Here is a 23,667-nt window from a genome sequence, read left to right on the forward strand (position 1 = left end):
ATGATGGTGCCAACTTGGGCCAGTGAAGCAACGTCCTCCACAACTAGATTGAAGAACAAAACGACAGCAACTTGTCTGTTCCCCTTTCCCAATTCCCCAGCACTGTTCCCATCCCCCCAATTCCCCAATAAAAATCTTTAAAAAAAAAAAAAAAGAAATATTCAGATGAGAACAGCTATGTAAAAGAGACAAGATAGCCTAGTAGATAGATCACAGAATATAGTCCTGCTTCAAAAAAAAGTTATATGATTTTTAGAAAGTCAGTGTACCATCTCTACAGATGAAATAATGTACTCTCAGTGGAATCTTTTGGGGAATAGTGATAGAGCACCCATAAGTAATACAGTGTTTTCTGTAACTAAAGAGAGAAGTGTTTCCTAACTTTTAAAAAGAGAAAAATTTGATTTATTAACAAAGTTATTTCAATATTGGCTGTGAAAAACAGCTTACCTTCCTTCCCCTAGAACATACGAAGCTGACGAAACCATTTATCTCCAAAGAAAAATATGATTGCTTGAATCTGGGTCACTGAAATTATCAACTGTGCAAAATAAGACAAAAGAAAAAGATAACATTAATTATCTACAATTATATATTTCCTTTGTTGTTAACATGAAACATAACTCACACAAAAGCTCACAGGCCATTCAAATGAGATATATATGTCTCTAGGTTGGAACTCTCCAGGGATAGCTCTGTTAAAACAAAGACTGGACAAATAGTTAACTCGATTTAAACAATTCTTGATCACTAAATGTCAATAGTTTTTTAATTAAAACAATTTTTTATATATTTATCGTTATCACCCTACTTTAATTTTTTTTCCTAAAAAAAAAAAACATGGAAGTTCAGCTAATACAAAAAGCCCCCACTGTTAAAAAAAAAAAATGTGGGAGAGGGGAGGAGACAGGAATATGCAGCTTCAAGGACAAAAAGCATGTCCCACACCAGATCATATTTACAGTTCCTCATCTAGAATTCAACTAACATCCAACTGCAGCAATCAGCCAAGCTTAGCAAATTAAAATAACAGTAATTTTGACAGATTACCTTCTATAAATATTCAAATATGGACGTTTGTGTGCATGCAAGGGTCTCTATATGCCAATCAAAATGCTTTGCTTAGGATCCTAAAATTGAGCTTCTTTTTCCCCCCACCCTTCTTTTTTGTAGGAATCCCCTGAATTGTTAACTTTCACTTTAACTCTTGCACCTCAGCTGATAAAGATACCAACATCATGCTAGAAAACACATTTTATTCTCTATTCATAGCTTAAGTTATTATCCATAGCCTAAATTAAAAATTTAAGGATAACATTCATATAAAACACCAAAAGACAAAAAACACCTAGTTGAAAATCTAGGTCTGTGAATACAATAGTAAAGCTCTGGTAGAAGTGGAGGGAGGGGGCAGAAAGGGGATCTTGAAGGATGACAACTGAATAAAAGATTAACTTTATTCATGTAATCAGGTATGCCTTGGTAAAGTAAAATCCAAATGCAAAGAATAATCAACTTTATAAATTTGGGCTGTATTCAAAGTTCCCTTTATTTGGCTCAAGGCAAGACCCTGTACTTTGACAACAAGCTTAAGTATATGAAAGAGTCAAAAGTGAGGGAATACAATTACAATGATCTTTGAACAACATGGGTTTAAATTGCGGGGGTTCACTTATACACAGTTTATTCAATAAATACTGTAAATGTATTTTCTCTTCCTCAACATTTTCTTAATATTTCCTTTACTCTAGCTTACTTTCTTTTAAGAATACAACATATAATACATATAAAATATGTGATAATCGACTGTTTATGTTTCCACTCAACCATAGGCTATTAATAGTTAGGCTTTGGGGGAGAAAAAAATTAAGCACAGATTTTCAAATGCATCAAATTTATGGAGGAAAAGTCAACCTATTCAGAGGCATATGCCCTTTTGTTTCCACCTGGAAATAAATATTGGGTTGTCGGAAAAGTCATGACGTATTTTGTCTATGTTTTTCAAAGTCATTTATTTAAATAAAGAACAAAGATCAATCAATGATATATTGCCAGTTTTGTTCGATAACCTTTTGCCATCTTTCAGTGAGCTTCGTAATTCCTTGTCCATAGAAGCACCTGTCTTTATTTGCAAAAAACTGAACAAGGTGCTGATTTACAGTCTCATCTGAATTGAACGTTATACCATGCAAGGAGTTTTGAAGACAGTGAAATGAAGTAAGTCGAAGTCTGATGGTGCAAGGTCAGGCGAGTATGGAGGGTGTGCCAACACATCCCATCCAAGCTCCAATAATTTTTGATGGGTGATCAAACTTGTGTGTGGTCTCGCGTTGTCACGATGGAACACAACTCCTTTACACTTAACAAGCTCTGGACGTTTCTGAATGACGGATTCATTCAAACTGTCCAACTGCCGACAGTACACATTCAAACTGATTGTTTGGTTCCTTGGTAGGAGCTCGAAAAACACGACTCCTTTAAAATTCCACCACACTGAGAGCATAACCGTCCTCTGATGAATGTCTGCTTTCGATGTCATTTGAGGAGAATCATCACGTCGGTACCAAGACCGTTTGTGCACCACATTGTTGTAAACAATCCACTTCTCATCACCAGTTATCAGTTGCTTCAAAAAAAAATCGTTTCCTCACGTTTAATGAGCATACTGTAGATGTTTACATGTGCTGTCAAATGAACTTCTTTGAGTTCATGCGGAACCCAAATATCGAGCTTGCTTACATATGCCAGCTTCTTCAGGTGGTCATGAATGCTTGAATGTTGGGTGTTCAATGTTTCTGCAATCTCTCATGTCGTGTAACATGGGTTTGACTCTATCAATGCCTTTATTTTGTCATCATCAACCTCAGTGGGCCTCCCTGACTGAGCGTCGTTGAGATCAAAATCACCAGCACGGAATTTCGTGAACCATCGTTGGCACTGACATTCTTGTAGAGCATTGTCACCATAAACTTTATGCAACTTTTCACAAGCTTGATGAGCATTCTTCCCTTTATGGAAGTAAAACAGTAAAATATGGCAAAAATTCAGTTTGGTCTTCCATCTTCAACTTGTTGTAAAATATCCAAAACTCAACCAGATCACTCAATTATTTTTTTAAAATGAAGCTAGAACTGTCAGCTGTCAAATGACATAGCAATAACATAGATGCGAATGACTCTAAGTGCTTCCAAAAATGAACTAGTGCCGTCTGTCGCAAACATGCGTCATGACTTTTCCGACAGCCCAATAGCTATTAATACCTCTACTAAGATTGCTCAAAATATTTCTAGAAAGTTAGGCAAGCTTGCAAGAAAGTTACTTTATGATCACTTGCCATTCAACCACTGGAACTCAAGTCCAAAGGGGAGCCAAGCCAGACCAGTGGTTCTCAAAGCAGGGAGGAAGAAAAAAGGTCTTATCTAGGGACCAGTAACTGCAGCCTCCCCTGAGAGCTTATTAAAAATGCAGGATCTCAGGCTCTATCCAGGGGCATATTCAATCAGAATCTGCATTTTAACAACATTCCCAGATAATTCATGTACATATTAAAATTTGAGAGAGAAGGTATAATATGTTCAAAGACTGATTCCCACTGCAGTCCACTGTTGGACCAATAAGCAACCAATTTTTAACCTATGGTTTACAGAATCATTATTCCCACCACAATTTTTTTCTTAATTTTTTAAATAAATCTTGAAAAACAGAAACCCCTGGAGACCCAAAGGAATGTGTATCTAATGAATAAATCTCAGGTTCCAAGAAAGGCTGTGACCAAGTTATCTTAGAGCATGTGGCCCTGTCTCATGCTCCCAAATCACATTAACAAGTTAATTTTAAACTAACAAATCCTTTCATTCCAAATCCTAGACACTAAGAGTATGTGGGGTCCCAGTGGCTATGAAAGAGACCAGGAGACCAAAAGCCTATGCCATCATGTAGCCTGAAGAGGAGAAGGCTAGATGTACTGGTTATTCAGCTATTGTCTCTGTTCCAAATTCACCCTTTAATACTCAGCTCAGTAATGCTGAAAACAGAACTCTCTTTTGCCAGCTACCTTCCTCCTACTTCCAGTAAGGGCACTAGACTGAGAAACTTGCTTTTCCCAGTCAGCATTGTCCCAGCATAGGCAGTCCACCCCACCAACAGCAAGTGGTGACACCCACCAGTTTTTTCTGGCACTCTCTGAAGTATACCCCTCAGAAGTACAGCTGCATCCAAGCAGTACCCACTCTCCAGAGGTTTTGAGCCCCAACTCTACTCCAAGCTCTTCTTTCTCCCCCCAGCCCTATAGATGGTTGCTGCTTTCTGCAATTATTATCTCTGTGCTACTCCCGTGTTTCCCTTTTGCTTGTTCAGCCCTCCAACACCTATATAACGCAATCCCTATATTAAATTTTCTTGACAAAAATATCTAGTGTGGATTGTATCCCTGTCAGATTCTAACTGTTACACCATTACTAGATGGAATAAACTTCAGCATGATCTTAATCACTATGGAAAACTATTTTCCCAAAACATGATAGTCCATGAGAAAATATTTACTGTCTCTCCCCCCAAATAGGTGCAAGATGAGAAATGGATGCAAGAAGTACAGTTGAGAAAGAAGGAAGAGGAAACACAACCTAAGAAGAGTAATATATTGAAACAACTATCATGGTAGAAAACACATTTTAGCCACCAAAAGCATAAAGAAAAGGCCAATAAAAAGTCTGAAACAAATACAAGTTTTCCCCCTTAAATATTACAATAATCACACAGTATAAGAAGTGGAAGGAACTTTATTCTTTTGCCTCTGCCATCGTTTAGTTTTGTTGAAGTAGTTTTATACTGAGTTTGAGTTACTACACTTTCAGGGAGCTGTTGAGAAATTAGGGAGAACCCAAAGATTACAAAAATGATGAAAGTAACAGGAAATAGAATCCATGAAGAAAGGTTCAAGGAGTCAAACTTTTTAGCTCAGTCTAGTGAAAACGTTAAACCAACATATTAGCTGTCCCCCAGTTTAAGAGTTCTGACCCAAAATGCTTCATCATCCCTATAGATGTTTAAAATGACAGAAGATAAAGTAAATGAAGACATAAAATGGAGCTTCTTAACTTACTGACTCTCCTTCCAATCACTAAAGTAGTAGTTCTTAATGCTGTTTACACGTGAAAATGATCTAGACTGTTTTTTACAAACACGATGATGATGCCCAGAACATTAATGCCAGAGATCTGATTTAAGTGCTCTGAGATAGAGCCAAGGCATATTATTAAAAAAAGAAAACCAAAAAATACCCAAATGTTTATAGTGTACTGACAGAGGGATTGAATATCACTTAATGGAACATTCCATAATTTCACTACTAGGTATGGTCTAAGTACTAGCTACATTCAAATTATCTGGGGAGCTTGTTAGAAAGCAGCATCTCAGGCCTATTCCAAAACCTCTGTAAGAATCTACATGTTTACAAAATCCCCAAGTAATCTGTATGCTCATTAAAGTTTGAAAAAGGTTGTTCTATTACAGTTTCAAAAGGCTGTGGGCAAGAAAGAGTCCAAACCCTAGCCTAAAAATAATTTTCTAAATTGAATTTTTTCTAAAGTTTCAACTATTAGTTGTTTTTACTTTTAGAGTCTATTAAAGTTTACTGAGAATACTATTTTACTGAGTGAAAAATAACTAAGTTAATAATAACTATCATTTATTCAGAATGTAGTACTTGTAGGCATTGTTTTCTACAAAATGATTTAATCCTCAACACGTCTGTCAAGTAGATAATTTTATAATCCCTGCTTTACAGAGAAGGAAACTGAAGCAAGAGGAGTTACATTAAAAAAATAACTTGCTCTAGGTCACATGACTAGTAAGTGGCAAAGCTGAGAACTAAACCCACATAGTCTTCTTTAAGAGCTTATACTCTTAACCACAAAATTATACTATGTCTACCAATACTATCCCAAAACATTCTGAAATCATTCAGGAGGAAAGTATAATTACTGGTAATAAAAATGCTATAAGAGTAAAGGAAAATATCAGTGTGCTTTTCTCAGGTTAAAAAAAAAAGTCAACAGAGTTATAAAAGCAATATAAAAACATCAATACCATTAAGGATCTGTGGCCCACACTTAAAACAGAGAGGAACATGACAGTAAAGATAGTAACTCCGGAGCTTACTTATAATACCACCATTGTCATTGCAATACTGCACATGAGACTATCCTATGGAAGAAAAAATTTTAGTAATAACCGCTGTTATTTACACTTGGGAACTAACTGAAACCCCATGTTAGTAGGCACAGTCTCCTTAATGCCTTCTTAATTTGCCCCTACAACTGCTCCTACTACCACCACCACCCCTCAGAAAAGTAAAGCACATAAAGTAATGATTATATTTCACAATGAAACAGGCATGACATCAATTTAGTCTGATTTTTCTCCTCTTTTCCATACCCACTTGCTCCTAACTTCCAAAAGGTCCAATCTGCTTCTGTCATCATACAGCAAAAATTCCAGGCCCAGTAAGACACAATGTTACTTTTAAAAATGTTGAAGACAACTTTTAAAGGAGAGGTTAGACAGTGGCTGTCAGTAAAAAGCCTACTAGAAAGTTTTAATAATTCATGTGAATTCTAAATAGCACGACAGAATAGCCAAAGTTCTCAGAGATAAATAATATTATTGTACTGGAAAATAAAATAAGTTTAAAATATGCAAAATTATATACTATGAGTATTTAAAGCAGAGAAACAATTTCTAAGATGTTTTAGCTTCATTCAGTCCAAGCATGCTCCTAAACAAAGCATACAATACCTTTTTCATTAACAATGACAAAGCCCCGATGACCTAGTTTCTAAGAATGAACAAACTACAGATATTAAAAATAGAGTTCCTTAACCCATAAGTTATTAAAGTGGATGCTGGAGAGTGAAAGATCTGGGGGCTAAAAATACTAATGCAAAGGCTCACTGAAGTGTAGTCTTCTGAACACCTAAGTTTAAAATTATAACTTGAAGCTATTCTTTGGTCCCTTTGGATGAGATTTTACCTGATTTTCTAAAGAGTGGAGTAAGACTTTCCATGAAGCCAACATAGGTAAAACCAAAAACAAGAGTGTTCTTAGGAGGCAAGGCAAGTGTCAAAAACACAGAAGCAGAGCATCCCTGATATGACTCTTTCATTAACTAATGTGACGAACAAAACGATCCATAACAAAACTCCTTGCAAATTCCCATCAGGTTTTAATTATTCATATTAGTTTTGTAAATTATTTGTAGTTAGTTTTTTTCTTCTAGTTTGCACCAGAAAACCACTCTCTTCGCCTGTCCACTTAGTTTCATAATAGTATGTTCTCAATCTGCCTTCCTTCCCTACTCTTTTCAAAAAGACTACATTAATAATAAAGTAAAATATGATATGTTTATGAACAAAAGTATACCTCAAATAAGTGACATTTACTAAATACTAGTTGAATGAATAAATACCATCCCCCACTAGCCTCAAAACATAGAAAAATCATATATTATATATATATCCTGAGCAAAAATTTAAATGGAAAAAAATTACCACCTCCATCACCAATAAAAAGAAAGCTTATTATATCAGAGAAAAATAGCTATTTGAAAATCACTAGAATCATTTCTTAATCATCAGGAAGAATTAAAAGGATGATTCTCAAACTTCATAGTGAATCAGAATTACGTATTAAGCTAGTAAAATTACAAAATCTGGAGTCTGTGACCAGAGATTTTGATTCATAAAGTCTCAGTTCCTGAAGATTAACCCAAAACTCTACATTTTAACAAGCTTCCTAAGTGATTCCCATGAAGATTATCCTTCGACTATACTTTAATATATACTTCACCTTCAAACCACTGCCAACTTTCCAATAAGTCCTTTAAGTCTGATCAGAATGTACAGTCCTATCTTTCATCTTTAACAGCCTCAACTTCTGATTAAACTACACATCCTTGGAACTAACACAGAAAAAAATAATAGCAACCAGTTACTGAACATATATTTCTATGGGCTTTGTATTTTACATAATCTATAATATACATAAGAATTAAATGATATACTGCATGTAAAGTACATAACACAGTGTCAGGCTAAAATAAATAAATGCTCAATAGAAGAAGTATCTGTTAGTTGAAAAGTAATGTCCACAAAAACATCTGCACATGGATGTTTTATTCATAACTGCCAGAACTTGGAAGTAACCAAAATGTCCTTCAGTAGGTGAATGAATAAGTAAACTTTGGTACATCCAGACAATGGAATATTGTTCAGTGCTAAAAAGGAATGAGCTATCACGCCATGAAAAGACATGGAGGAAACTTGAAGTCAGAGAAACCAATCTGAGAAGGCCACATACTATATGATTCCAACTATAAGACATTCCAGAAAAGGCAAAGCTATGGAAACAATGAAAAGATCAGGGGTTGTCCAGGGCTGGAAGGTGGAGGATAGAGGGGAGGATGAACAGGCACAGAGGAGCATTTTTAGATCAGTGAAAATACTTTCTATACTATTATAATAATGGATACATGTCATTATACATTTGTCCAAACCCACAGAATGTAAAAGACAAGACTAAACTAAGGTAAACTATGGACTTTAGGTGATTACGTTGTGCACAAAAGTTCCACAATTGTAACAAATGTTCTGGTGGGGAATGCTGATAATGGAGGAGGCATATGAATTCTCTGTACCTTCCTCTCAATTTTGCTGTGAACATAAAACTGCTCTAAAAACACAATAAAGTTCTTTACTCAAGAAAAAAAAGCAGTAAGATGCAATTATTCCTAATAGTAAAGATATTATTTTCTGTGGGTCCTCATAATGACCCTAAGAAGTGCTTGCTTTTATTTCCAAGTAGCAGGTGAGGAAAGTAAGGTTTAGCAACTTGCCCAGGAAGAATTAAGGAGCAGAGAGAGACAGGACACAAGATAATCCATGTAATTCCAAAACCTGAACTCTTTAATCTAAACTAACTTTCTAAAGCAGCAGGGCAACAATGGCAGATACAAACCATTCCACAGTCATAACCACCCTTTTTACAAGACATCTGCAGGTCAGTCACTTCTAAGGCACATTCTCACAAATGTTCCTATATGAGTAAGAATGAAAGAAAGACAGGAATAGGACTATGATGGGTGGCTAAGGACAGGTAATTATAATAACCAGAATTAAGTATGGGTTAATGAAAGAACTACTGTATGTTAAGGGATGTTCTAATAAATATAATACTTAATATTTAAAGAGTATTCATTGTTTTCACAGTATTCTAGAATCAAAAATTAGTAATAACTCCATGAAAGGGTGAATATGACTATTAACCTTCTAGCAGAAAATGTGAACAGACAGTTTAATGGAATCTATTCTAAAGTCATTCAGTGTTAGTTGTTTAACTCAAAGACATTACAAATTCAGTATTGTGTCTCTCCACATCTAAGGACTGTATCCTTAGTTAAGAGTCTAAGAAGGCACCACAGGGGTGTCAAACCAAAACAACTAAGAGACTTCCATATTTCATCCACATACAATATGAACATAATATAAAATTCAAAGTTCTCTAACATGATGTTTTCTACCCAAATTCTGTAAAATCTGACCATGTTCTGAATGACTAAGTTTTGCATATAAATCGTTTATTTTTAAAAACACTTTGTAACTTTTCTCAAAACGTCTGTTTTTCACATCATCTGAAGTTCCTCCCAAGTGGCTATTGTTTTCTCTCTTCCATGTATATTTCTAGCTTGCCTATTCCCATCACCCATCCCCAAAATGGTAAGCATTGGTCTCCACAAACCTCCCTTATTCCCATTTAAACCAAGGCTACATTCACAACAAATAAAACAATTGGTCCTGGTAAAAAGAAAAATGGAAATTACTGATGATAAAAAGTGCACTTTATTCTGTTAAATTGTACAGAGCAGAACTTATATTTTAACCTGGTATCTCTCAACAAGTTAATACAAGTCCTACAGCTGTTATTTAGTTTTATAAATCTTACGGTTTTATAGATAACTCTCTAAAAATATTTTAATTAAATGCAATAAAATTAGATTCTTTGTAATATAATACAAACAATATAAAAATAGAGCACAGCCAGGAAGAACACATATCTCCCATTTGTTCACTCTCTCCTTAAAGGAAATAAAATCTTCACTACCTGTCTCATACAAACCAGAGGGGCTGATTCACTGGAGTACTACTGCCCAAGAAACCCTGTGCTACAGGAGGAAATCAAAGTGAGAACATGAAAACACTTCCTTCTGCTGGAGATCTGTTTGTCAAACACATAAAAGAAGGCCTCTCCATTACCCAAATTGTTACAAAGAATACATATTATACTTTTACAGTTAGGAAAGATTTATTTTTTATGTGGTAAGTTTATTAGTTTTAGTTTTTTGGCTTTTTGTTGTTGTTGTTGTTGTTTTAAGGAAAAAGCCGATTTTAGAAATTCTTGCCTGAGAGATATAACATTAAACATATTAAATCCCACAAAAAGCAAATCAGTGACATGAAGTGTTCCAGACAGAGACACAGAATCCCTGAACCAACAAACACCATGTTTCAAGAGTAACTGTGCTTCTCCATAGCTCTGTCTACAGAAAAAGCACCATCCCTCTAACTAAATAACACCCAAACAGCAGAACCTCAAACAGCAGGAAACCTAAACATTTGGTAACTCTTTCCCCACACCTTCCTACTGAGAATACAAAATATGTTCTCCTCCTGAAGATTCTCTGCACACACTGAATGGTGATGCCTTTCGGCCCCAGACTGCCCTTCACTGCTTGTTTGCTATACAGAGGGAGACTAAGCCATCTATTTGTAATTCAATCAGAAATTGTTAATGAACATAGCAACAGCATCAATCTTTTATTTTTTTAATTATAAAATTCTTTATTCTTGGTCCTTTCATACACCTTATCGTACAGGAAACAGTCTTACATACATATCTGAACTAATGTACTGTCACACACTCTGTTTAAAGGCAAGCACAGGTAAAGCTGATCAGCTATCTAGAGTTCTCAGCTTATGGGATCTGACTTCCTGTCACATTAATTTCTCAAAGTCAGAAATGTCATCTCCAAAAAATGTTAAGAGGGTTGTAAAAAATAATCACTCTCTTCAAAATTATAGTTGTAGAAATGCAGTAAGAAAATGCTATTTAACATTGCTGGTGTGTCAGTATAGGTCAGCAGGAAAAAAATACTGTGATAAGTTTGTCTCTTTGATACAAAGATGATATTCTAGTCCAAGCTTTAAATATGTTTCCTATGTTTTCTACTAGATGCTTCTTTTCTGCTGCTTTCCCTCCTTTTCTCTATTTTGCATTTCATATCAGAGAGTTGGTACAGCTTTTAAAACCTCATGAACAGAAGCAAATCCAGTATCCACAGATTTCTTCTCAAAAGGTACTCTAACCCATCCGATAGCCCTGGCAGTTTCATTCTCATGAATACTCCAGCCATGAAAAACCTCAATAGCACACAGACAAATCCAGTAAACAGAAGAAGAAATCTATTCAGTTTTGGAATGTTTGGTACATTGTATCAGTCTAGGATTATGAAACCTAAACCTCCCATTGCAAAGAGGACGTTGGGTACAAGTCCTTCCATAATATTTTGTCCATGTACTCTGTAGGCCAAGAAAGCTACTGGTCTCTGATGCCCATGTTCATCAGTCATAGAGCCAACACTTGGAGGGTCAACAATGACATCATAAATTAATCCTCTGGTGATGAGGAAGTAAACCACCACCACCAGAACATACCCCATCATGGCTTAGGGCGCATGCACCCAGGGCGGCTTTGGGCATTCGAGCACCAAGAACGGGACTCAGTACAAAGTCTCCATATTGGTGAAGGCAAAGGCAGTTTTTGGCCTGGAGTCCCACATGTTACCAGGAAAACAGTCAATCTTTTATTTTCTAATGATACATAAGTGCACTATCCAGTAAGGTAGTTGGTAGCCAAATGTGGCCATTGAGCATGTGCAATATGGATAGTTTGAACTGAGAAATGCTGTAAGTATAAAATACACGCCAATTTCGAAGACTTACTAGAAATAAAAGAATGTAGAGTATGTCATTGATATTTTTATATTATTTAGTTGTTGAAATAATATATTAGGTTAAATAAAATATATTATTAAAACTAATTTCACCTGGTCTTTGTACCTTATTTAATGTGGCTACCAGAAAATGTATAATTACATGCATTCACATTATATTTCTATTGAACAGTGCCAGGCTATAAACTCGTGATCATAAGCTCTTACTATTCATACATCAAGCTTTCATGCTTATGGCATCACAAAATCTAGTCATTACAATAGCCTAATCAAAATTCCCTTTCCTCCAATTTACAAAGTAAATTATATTCCGTTTCCTTCCTTTCTGATACCTTCATTCAATTCTAAACTGTCAAACATATTCTGTAATACTTCACACCCTCCACTTCCCCTACCCCACTCAAGTTACTGGCCTTAAATAATCATCTTATGTATCTCTAACAGCTATCACACTTAGAGAAAGAAAAGCAGAGAATTCTTCCCAAAGGGGTCTCCAGGTTATCACGAAGAAGCAATATGTGGTAGTGTTAAGGGTTTGGTCTCTAGAATCAAACAGCCTTAGCAAGAACCCTGCCTCCCAGAGTGCAAAGCACTATAGCTCAGTTCCCTAGTCTGTAACAAAGTTAAATACTATAAGTTATCATTTAACATTAATGTTTCATTTAATTAATATTTATATTAAAATATCAATACTATAGGTTGTTGTGAGATAATATAAGAAAAGCATTTAGAACATTACCTGGGACTTCAGTGCTAATAAGTATTAGCTATTATTGTTATCATCATTTCCTTTTCTATCCTGCTCCCTGAGCCTATCATTCTCCTCTTTGTATTCCTGGCTGCTCAATCAACAGGTTATCTCCTCAATCAAGCCTGTAGCATGTTCAAAAAAATGTAAAGAAAACAGAACAACAGATGGGAAGAGGAGGGTCATTTGGGGCTGACAAAACCAAAAAACACCAAACATAAGTGCCCATAAGAAAGTTTACTATATCACATAATAGAAAGATTCCTCACTATGAGAAATAGTCAAGCTAATTCTGGGATCCTGTATCTTCAAGGGGGTTGGAGTAAATGTACTTAAAGTTACCCTTTAATCCTCTATGCCCTTGTTAAGGCAGCTAACTCAGATGTTAAAATCTGGAAGCTATACCACTGACAATACTCAACAAGTCTAAAAACTATACATTCTTTGTGGCACTTTGACTCAGCTACTGACCCAATTACTATACACCTAAAAAGTCAACAAGCTCCCAAATAGAGCTATTGGAAAGCCCTAGTTTATTTAGACTTTCACTACATGGCAACCCAAGTTAAAAATATGTCCATTCACACCTGAAACTAATATAGTATTGTATGCCAACTATACTTTAATAATAAACCCTTTTGGGGAGAAAAATCTGTCCACTCTTACCTAAAAGCTCAAAAAGCAGAAAACATATATGAAAAGGTCAAAATGTTCACTTTGTCACTTCTGGCATACCAAGTCTCATGGACTTAGATTTAAGTGGGTAGCTTTTTAACTGAAGCCAAAATCTAAGTCAGCTGAACCTCTCATTATCCCTTTCATATTGTCATATTATTATAGATGCACTATATATTTTGTTTCCTTCTTCCCCAAATTAGACAAAAAGTATCTTAAAGTCAAGGACTATATATTCCTGAATTCAAGTCTACAACCCTAATTCTGATATACTGGATACTCAAATATTTGTCATGCTCGATTGAATCTATAGCTATAAAAATAATATTATTTACCTTTGTGAAGTCTTCAATTTTTAAAACACTTTCATGTGATTTCATTTGATTGTCCCAACAATCCTACAGGCACGTCAGAGACATGATCTCATGTTTTGTGAGGTAATTGAAGCTCAGAAGTCTTAGTAACTAATTCAAAATTATTCACTTTTGTGTGTCTTAATGGGCAAACTTTTAGTCCTAGACCATAACTGACAAAGCCAGAAAACTGCACTGCACCACATCATACTAGAGCCTTTCTCAGAGAGAACTGGTAGGGGAAGGAAGAAGATCAAAGACAGTGACCAGTTCTGATGATGACATAAATGTATGGCAGTCCCTAAATAAAATTAAATTGCTTGTCACATTTCACTTTTTGCTATCTTATTAAAATCTCAAAGTTTTACTTCCCTTCCAAAAGGTTTCTTTCTGTTGTTTCTTCCTGTATTGTCAAATAATTAGTTATACCTTCATCATCAAAATTATACTCCATCTGAAATTTTACTTGCTATCTTCCCTCATACCTATAAGCCAATCTATGTTTTAAAAGTTATGCAATTTTGTTAATATAGTTTCATTATTCTGTCTTAATGAATGTTTTATTATTCATTTGAATTAACCAGTATTCTGAGATGGCTTTTGTTCAATTTTACCTTGTCTAAAAATAACCTACTATATAAGTCCACATTCTGCTGATATTCCCAACAGACTCATGAGAAAAGAACCAGCACTTTCTCTGTAAGTCCCTACAATGATCAGTCAATCAACATTAACTGACATCCAAGATTATAAAAGCAAAGTTAACTTGCTACCTATTATCTGTCACTCCCGAATCATATTTATAACCTCCTATGAATCTCCTATTTAATCAATGACTTAAGGTAATTCACTCAACCTCTCTGAAATGAGTTTTCTCGTGTGTAGTAATAAGGAAGTTGGTCTAGATCTTTTGAATTTCCTTAAGATCTAAAGAATTCCTGAATCTGGGGATTTAAATCCAAGTTTGTTTACCCTCTAAAACTTGACTTATGATTTTAATGTATATATTTGCACCTTTTGTACCCACTGTAACTTGAAGGAAAGAACCATACATCTTTGTATCCTTATGCTTTGAACATGGTGCTATGCACACACAGGCATGTTTCATTTGCTTTTCTACCTGAAAGTCTTACATTTTTAGCTTTGGCAAAAGACTCTTTCAATTTCTTTATGTGTGACTGAACAGCAAATCACTACTATTCTGAACCAAATTCTGAAAAGATAACACTGTAAAATTCTGGTTAGAATCCAAGTTATGTTATTATAGCCCCTGACTGATATCCAGCATAACTAGCATCTGCAAAAGAGATGGTAATTAATTGGGACAGGGAAACTGGTCCCAAACCTTGCTCTTAGTAACAATTTTCCATAACCCTTATAGCCAATCCCTGACAGATGAACTGAAAACCAAACTTTAGAATGGCATCCACATCCCTGGATCATAAAGCTACAGGAAAGGAGAGTGAAGGGAGCACTAACATGGATGTGTATTTAATTTCTGATTTATTATAATAGAACTTGCTCCAAATATTTTTACCAAATTTGTTTTTAGACAAATTTCTTATTAGAGTAAAATATAAAGAAATGTTGTTTTTTTAACATAGATGTAAAGTTTTGCAGATATTTCCAGTCAACTTGTAACAACATCAACATTAGATCAAATTTAGATTGAAAAACTATTATCCCTCTAATTAGTTTAAGCAGATGCATGGGCCTTGATAAAAATCACTAAACTGTGTTTGGAATATACACATATCTATAAAATTCAATGCAGAAACAAGCTGACAAAAATCATTTAACTGTGAACATAGTAAGAGAACTAAAAGTGTTTGGGAACTTTAATAAAGAGTCACATATAATCATCACATCTGCATACAATAAAAACATATGGCACTCCAGTTTCGGAAATCCTGAGCTTACCAAAACCTTTAATTTGGGTTATTTGGGGTGAGGGAAAGAGATGCAAAAGGGTAGTGAAGAGTCGTTAAAAACCCCTATTTTTACTAAATCTGCAGCTGTAATTACAGCTGTTCTGAACCTATTTTTGGAATACAAGAATACATTTTTGTGAACTGAAGAATTTGATAGGAGGACATCTTAGTTAAAAGATATTTAAAATTAATTAATAATTTATTAATATTCTATTGTTTTAATTATAATAACAACTAAATAAGAATTCTTATATAAATGCAAGAAGCATTCTCAACTTTCTTCGGTTTTGGAGTTCTTAATTTTTTTTTAACATTAAAAAAGTACATTAGAAAGAATATTGCATTTTTCTCCTTTGCTATTACTGCAGAACCTCACATTTTACATATCTTCTCCCTCACCTTGCCATCTATTTTATGTAACTATGAAACAAGTCTATGATCCCAATTACATATATGTCTGATGCCAATAAACAAGACATAGAATCCTTTTGATATCATTCCAAATATAATCCCAAATAGTGTAGTTACAAAAAACAAACAAACAACAACAACAAAAAAAAACTGTACATCATGCACCAACACAAATGAAGGTATACACATATTTTAAGACTCATCTTTTGGCCAGCCGAGTGGCTCAGTTGGTAAAGAGTTGGCTTAAGAGCGCGACTTCTGAGCAACAGGGCCACCGGTTGGATTCCCACATGGGCCAGTGGCGCTGCGCCTGACCTGTCGCTGAGCTGCCAACAGGTGGCAGGATGGTTCAGCTGGTGTAACAACAAGATTGCCTGTTCGATGGTGGCTACCCCCACCCGCAACTAAGACTGAACTCGGCACCTTGAGCTGAGCTGCCGCCCAGATGGCTCAGTGGATACAGCGTGTGCTCGTAACAACAAGGTTGCTGGATCAACTTCCGCATGAGATGGTGGCTATGACCATCCCGCAACTAAGACTGAACACAGCACCTTGATCTTAGAGGCCATGAGCTGCCGACAGGAAGGCAGGTGGTGACTGGTGCCCTCCACAACAAAGATTAAAGAACAACAACTTGGCTGGCCCCTTCCCCAATTCCCCAATAAAATCTTAAAAAAAAAAAAAAAAAGACTAATTTTTGTGTTATATTTTATATCAACTTTGTGTTATGATAGGCATCTCAGTTAATTCCCTGAATTATTCATTAAAAAGGACAATTACTTAAAAATCACAAATCTAATTCTGGCCCAAAATGGCGACTCAAGAGCTCCTGAACTCACCTCCTTCCACAGTCTCACTGAATTACAGCTAAACACAAAACAAGTCCCTCTGAAAGAAATCCAGAAACAGGCTGAGCGATTACTACCATGGGGTGAACAAGAAAAGAACCTACATCAAATAGGAAGGAAAGGCTAAAACCCACTCTCGCCATAAGCCCCACTCCCAACACAGCAACATAGAATTGGGGGAAAATTCACAACTACTAGCTTCTCCCTAAAGAATAAAGGGTTTGGACCCAACATCTAGTTGGAACTTTTAAAACTTCCATGTAGGAAATGCGCCCTCTAAAACACCTAACTCTAAAAGCCAATGGGGCTTACATCTAGGAGACCCACACAAAGAAGGACTCACTATGGCTATAACACCAGGGTTCGGCTCAGAGGTAACAGACAGAAATGCCTATCCCCCTGTGTTTCTCTGAAAGAGGCTACTGCCACCTGAGGGAGCACCCCTTGATTGCCTGGTTCTGGTAGCAACTAGGGCTTGCTTTCACAGGTCTCACAAGACCAGAGCAATCAAAGAAACAGTTCTTAAGTGGCTAACCCCCAGGACTCAGTGCAGAGGGACCCGACAGAAACATCCAGAACCCAGCCTTTCCCTTTAAAATGTCTACAGCAAAATACATTCTCCTCAAGAACATGTGAAACATTCTCCAGAACAGGTCATACAACAGACCACAAAACAAGTCCTATTAAATTGAAGAAAGCTGAAATCATATCGAGCATCTTTTCTGACCACAATGATATAAAATTAGAAATTAATTACAAGAATATAGGAAAATTCACAAATATGTGGAGATTCAAGACCACGCTTCTAACAACCAATAGGTCAAGAAAGAAATAAAAAAATATATTTACACAAAAGAAAATGGAGGGCCGGCCGAGTGGCGTGATGGTTAAGAACTGGCTTGGGACGCCAGAGGGCCCCGGTTAGGATCCCACATATGAGGGCCAGTGACACTGCCCTCCACAGCTAAGATGCTGAACAACAGCTCAACCTGGAGCTGGGCTGCCGTGAGTCGCCGGTGACGGGGTAGGCTGCAGCCCCTGTGGCAGTGGGTTGCCATGGGCTACCGTGTGTAGCCAGCAGCCAGCGTGAGCGGCCAGCAGCCGCAGTGAGCAGCCGTCCAGAAGCCGGCGACTGATGTGCCTCGCCAGGGAAGAGCGCAATGATGGTGCCAACTTGAGCCAGTGAAGCAACGTCCTCCACAACTAGATTTAAGAACAAAACGACAGCAACTTGTCTGTTCCCCTTCCCCCAATTCCCCAGCACTGTTCCCATCCCCCCAATTCCCCAATAAAAATCTTTAAAAAAAAAGAAAATGGAAATAAAATGCACCAATACTTATGCTATGCAAAAGCAGTTCTAAAAGGGAAGTTTGTAGCAATCAATGCACACATTAAGAAAAAAGAGCTCAAATAAATAACCTTACTTTATACCTCAATGAAATATAAAAAGAACAAACAAAGCCCAAAGTTAGAAGAAAAAACCAACAACAATAACAACAACAATAAAAAGCCCAAAGATCAGAGTGGAAATAAACTAGAAAATAAAAAGACAATAGAAAAACTAACTGAAGCTAAAAGCTGGTTTTTTGAAAAGATAAGCAAAACAAACACACTTTTAGCTAATTAACCAAAAAAAAAAAAAAGAGGACTCAAAAATAAAAACGAAAAAGAAGACACTACAACTGATACCACACAAATACAAAGTATCCTAAGACACTACTATGAACAATTGTACACCAACAAAATTGAACAACCTAGAAGAAATGGACAAATCCCTAAAAATAAATAAATAAATACAACCTACCAAGACTAAATCATGAAGAAATAAAAAAATCTGAACAGATTGATTACTAGTAAGGAGATTAAATTAGTAATCAAAACCTGCTAACAAAGAAAAGTCTAGGACCAGACAGCTTCACCCGTGGATTCTACCAAACATTTAAAGAACTGATACTAATCCTTCTCAAGCTCTTTCAAAAAATGGAAAAAGCTGGAACACTTTCAAATTCATTTTATGAAGCCAGCATTACCCTGCTACCAAAACCAAATCAGGAAACTAAAAGGAAAGAAAATTAAAGGTCAATATCCCCAAGGAACATAGATGCAAAAATCCTCAACAAAATATTAGCAAATATTATTCAACAATACAAATCCCACCATAACCAAGTGGGGTTTATTCTAGGGATGCAAGGATGGTTCAACATATGTAAATCAATGTGTTACACCACATACAAAATAAAGGATAAAAATCATATGATCATCTCAAAAGATGCAGAAACCATTTGACAAAATTCAATATACGTTCATGATAAAAGAAAAACTCGCAACAGAGTGTGTATAAAGGGAATGTACCTCAACATAATAAAGAGCATATATGACAAGCCACGGCTAACATCATACTCAGCAGGGGAAAGCTGTAAGCTTTTCCTCTAAGGTCAGGAATAAGAAGACAAGGATGTCCACTCTCACCACTTCTTTTCAACACAGCATTGCAAGTCCTAGCCAGGGCAATTAGGCAAGAAAAAAGAAATAAAAGGTATAAAAATCAGAAAAGAAAAAAAAATCTATTTGCAGATGACATAATAGATGTAGAAAATCCTAAAGACTCCACAAAAAAACTGTTAGAACTAATCAACAAATTCACTGAAGTTACATGATACAAAAAAAATCAATATACAAAACATCAGTTGTATTTATGTACACTAAAAACAAAATATCAAAAAGAGAAATCTACACTTCTATGTTCACTGCAGCATTATTCACAATAGCCAAGATATGGAAACAATCTAAGTGTCCATCAACAGATGAATAAAGAAAATATGATGAAAGAGAGAATGGACTATTGTTCAGACATAAGAAAGATGAAACTCCTGCCATTTGCAACAACATGGATGGAACTTGAGGGCATTATACTAAGTGAAATAAGCCAGACAGAGAAAGACAAATACTACATAATATTACTTATATGTAGAATCTAAAAAAAAAAAAAAAGTCAAATCCATAGAAAGTAGAAAAGTGGTGGCCAGGGAGTAGGTGGTGGGGGACACAGGAAAAGGTTGGTTAAAGGGAACAACATTCTCAGCTTAACGTGAATAAAATCTGAGGATCTAATGCGAAACATGGGTACTATAGCTGATAACACTGTATATGTATTTAAGATTTGCTTAGAACTTAAATGTTCTCACACACACACAAAAAGATAAATAGGTAAGGTGATGAATAATGTTAATTATCTAGATGGTAGGAGTCCTTTCACAATGTATACATATATCAAGTCACCACAATGTACACTTTAATGATCTTACAATTTTATTTGTAAATTATACATCAATAAAGCTGAAAAAGGGGTAAAAAAATCACTTATCAAAGGAACTTTTTAAAAAATTGATTTGTTAATTTTTAAAAATGTCCTAAACAGCTGAGATTTTACACTACATGTTTTTATATCTGTGGGTAGCAGGGATTTCTACAAAAACATCAAGAGTACATAAAGACACTACTTTCTTGAAAAGATATAAAAAAGGATAAAGAAGCCTTTCACAGTTCCCAAGATTTATAGATATTGAGACTAAAAAAGATACTTCCCAGAAAATTAAAGAAAGCTACGATAGTAACATGCGCTTCATATTAACAAATGCTACAAGTGGAGGTGAACAAGGTTTAAGGAGCAAAGTAATACACTCATATTACAAAGAATAGGATCTCACCAGTGACTTACTCTTTAGTTGTAGGTAAATCTGTTCTTTAATTTCCTCTGAATATCAAAAAGAGAAAGCTTTGTTATTGAAATTTTTGTGATAATCTGCAGAACAGAAAAACATAACTTTCTCATAGTTTATAGAAAAGTACTTAATTATACATAACAATACTAAAATATTGATTACATCTGACCCATTTACCCTGAGAGCCTCACAGTAAATCAAATATATTTTCCACAGTTATGATAAGTATATACAAGTAGAAATAGCAGATATACTATTCTTTATGTATCTTTTTCCATTCAAGCTGATTTGAAAAGTACAAGGCCTATGGTGAGCTTGATTAGGATAGAATAAGAAACTCACCTCTTTTTCTATATTCTGAAAAGTTGGGACGAAATGCCCCAATAATCCTAAATATGGTCGCCAAATATTCATATTTTCCTAATGTCTGCATAGGCCAATGTCTTCCATGTATGCTAACTGTATTTAAATTAAAAGCTAAGCAAGCATTATAAGAGTAACAGGGGGAATCACAAAGCAAGAGATAAACTAGCAGATAATAAGAGGATTTATATATTCAAAGAGGACAAGGATCATTTAATTTCAAAGCATAGATTTTATTTACAAAAGATTGGATCCACCAGTAATCAAAAAGTACCTCATCAAGGCAAAGAAATCACCAAACTCAAGAATAAAGGGTGTTAAGCATCAGCTGATAAAAACCAGTAATTCATTAAAAAGATACAAGAGAATAGCTAAGCTGATCCATTCAGTCACAAACTGAACTCTCTGAAAAGCACAGGTAGACTTTGAAAGGTTGGCTGCACATACAAAAGCTTGCAAACCAGCTATCAAAAATGATCTCATTTGACTTCTATAATCACCACAGAAGGATAAGGCAAAATTTAAAAAGTCAATTGCAATTTAAGTTGAAGACGTGTCATCAACTAAAATAGCTGCTGCAAAATCCTACTCGAATCTCCCTTCCAGCCATATGTCTCCTTTGAAGCTTTTCATTATCATACATTACTGTTTCCTCTACTGCAGAGCACCTATATAACAGGACCCAAACCACAACGCACAAAAGGCAGGGAGCAAAAACTGAGAGAACTTTCCAGCACTACAAAATATGTATTTCCTTGCTCTTTGAAGTTTCACAAAGATATTGCCTTCTGAGATCAAGAGCTAGAAGCATTCTAAAATCATGACCAGGATAAAGGGCCTTTCTACTTGGGGGAAGGTTGGGGAGGTGGTTGGGAGAAGACTGCAAGAGCCAATGATAGAAAAATCTACTGTGAAGATACTAAATACCTGAGAATTTTATGTTGGACTTCTCATGTTCTTGCTCCCCAAAGCTGCTTTTCCCCAACCCTCTTGATAAAATCCAAATTGCCCAATGGCTGCTAATCTGTAAGACCAATTCTCTGGCAACCATCATTGAGCAACTATTCCCCAAACTAGCTGAACTATGCCTGACCTGTCCTGCTACAGACCTATAAAAATTCTACCATCCTCCCCCAAGTTAAAACTCTCCTTCAGAACCTTTTTATTCCCAGCATTTTCTAATAGTCTTATGCTTACAATGGCCTGGTTAATTTTCTTTCAAACTATGAAAAGTTCCAGGAGGTCAACACAGCAGGAATTTGCTTCATTTTTATTTTCTTGATGGGATCCAAGTAACTTTGGGCCCTACTTCTGTGTCCATATAGACTCACTAGGGAACTAGGCAATAGGAAAGTAAAGTTTCCACTGGTCATTTAAAAAAATGATAAAAACAAAGACGAACATTTATTAAATGCCTAACTCCAATGCTACTTTTATGTAATTTACTCTATTTAATCCTCATTACAGCCCTCAGGATAAATATCCCTATGTTCGTTCTACAGATGAGAAATCAGAACCTTAAATGGTAAATTTTATGTTATATGTATTTTATCACAATAAAAAGAAAAATAAGTATGACTGCAATAATCACAAAAAACTAGAAACTCCCCAATGCCCATCATCTGATGAATGGATCAACCAACTGGAGTATATCCTACAAAACACTACTGAGCAATTAAAAAAAAAAAAAAAGGATTCCTGTCATGCAAAACATGGATGAATCCAAATGCATGATTCCAAGTGAAAGAAGCCAGATTTTTAAAGCTACATACTAAATGATTCCATTTAAAGGACATTGGAAAAGGTAAACTATAGGGACAAAAAAACACATCAGTGATTGCTAGGCATTGAGTGGAGGCAGGGGTTGACTATAAAGAGGCAACATCAGTGAATTTAGAAGATTATGGTGATGAATATACATTTATCAAAACTCACAGACTGAACACTAAAAACAAATAAATAAAAATTTTAATGTATAACTGAAATCTGGACAAGAATGAAACCTTAGAAAGTCAGCTACTGTAAAAAATTTCAAGATATTTTCAGCACCGGATATACCACACAACGATGCCAAAAGTACCATATTCAGCCACAATTTGTTTTACCCAGCCCTTTACTGTAAGATACAAAACTATTAAACAGGAAGTAAAACACTTTTCATCTTATGCATTGCATGTTGTACATAGTAGGTAATCAGAAAATGTTAACTAATACACAATTTAATAGTTTAGAATGACTTGGCCTTTCTACTTCACTAATATATACATATGTAGCTTCAAACACAAAATTATTCATTTCTCAAAATATTAACATATAATTGGAACAGGTAAGTGCTGCCCACAAAATGTACTAACCTGAATTTGTTCAGTTAATGAATAAAGTCAATAGGGCACTTTATCTTGAATGAAAACATCATCAGAGTCATGGGTACTCTCTTAGCAAAGCAGCAACCTGAAATAAAAGAAAGATAGATGAAATTCAGCCCTACTCAAATTTCAGTTAGTATTATTATACTTTTAAAAAATCCCTTTTGGGCCAGCCAAGTAGCTCA

The 23,667-nt window shown here is 35.5% G+C and overlaps 1 protein-coding gene and 1 pseudogene across 12 annotated transcripts in view; both read right to left on the reverse strand.

The window, feature by feature from the left end:
* FUT8 (fucosyltransferase 8) overlaps window positions 1-23,667 on the reverse strand; it is a 205,621-nt gene that overhangs the window by 153,781 nt on the left and 28,173 nt on the right. For 8 of the 12 annotated variants that reach the window (XM_019641361.1, XM_019641363.1, XM_019641357.1 and 5 more), the window contains 2 exons: window positions 23,471-23,567; window positions 451-541 (listed from right to left, as the gene is read on the reverse strand). The gene's annotated coding sequence lies outside the window, so the exon portion shown is untranslated. Of the gene's footprint in view, window positions 1-450; window positions 542-20,738; window positions 20,786-23,470; window positions 23,568-23,667 lie in introns of all 12 variants that reach the window. The other 4 variants (XM_019641365.1, XM_019641367.1, XM_019641368.1 and 1 more) reach the window with 4 other exon arrangements.
* On the reverse strand, window positions 11,355-11,849 carry LOC109382048 (oligosaccharyltransferase complex subunit OSTC pseudogene; annotated as a pseudogene).

Source organism: Hipposideros armiger, unplaced genomic scaffold, assembly GCF_001890085.2.
Source record: "Hipposideros armiger isolate ML-2016 unplaced genomic scaffold, ASM189008v1 scaffold_59, whole genome shotgun sequence".
NCBI classification, from domain to species: Eukaryota; Metazoa; Chordata; class Mammalia; order Chiroptera; family Hipposideridae; genus Hipposideros; species Hipposideros armiger.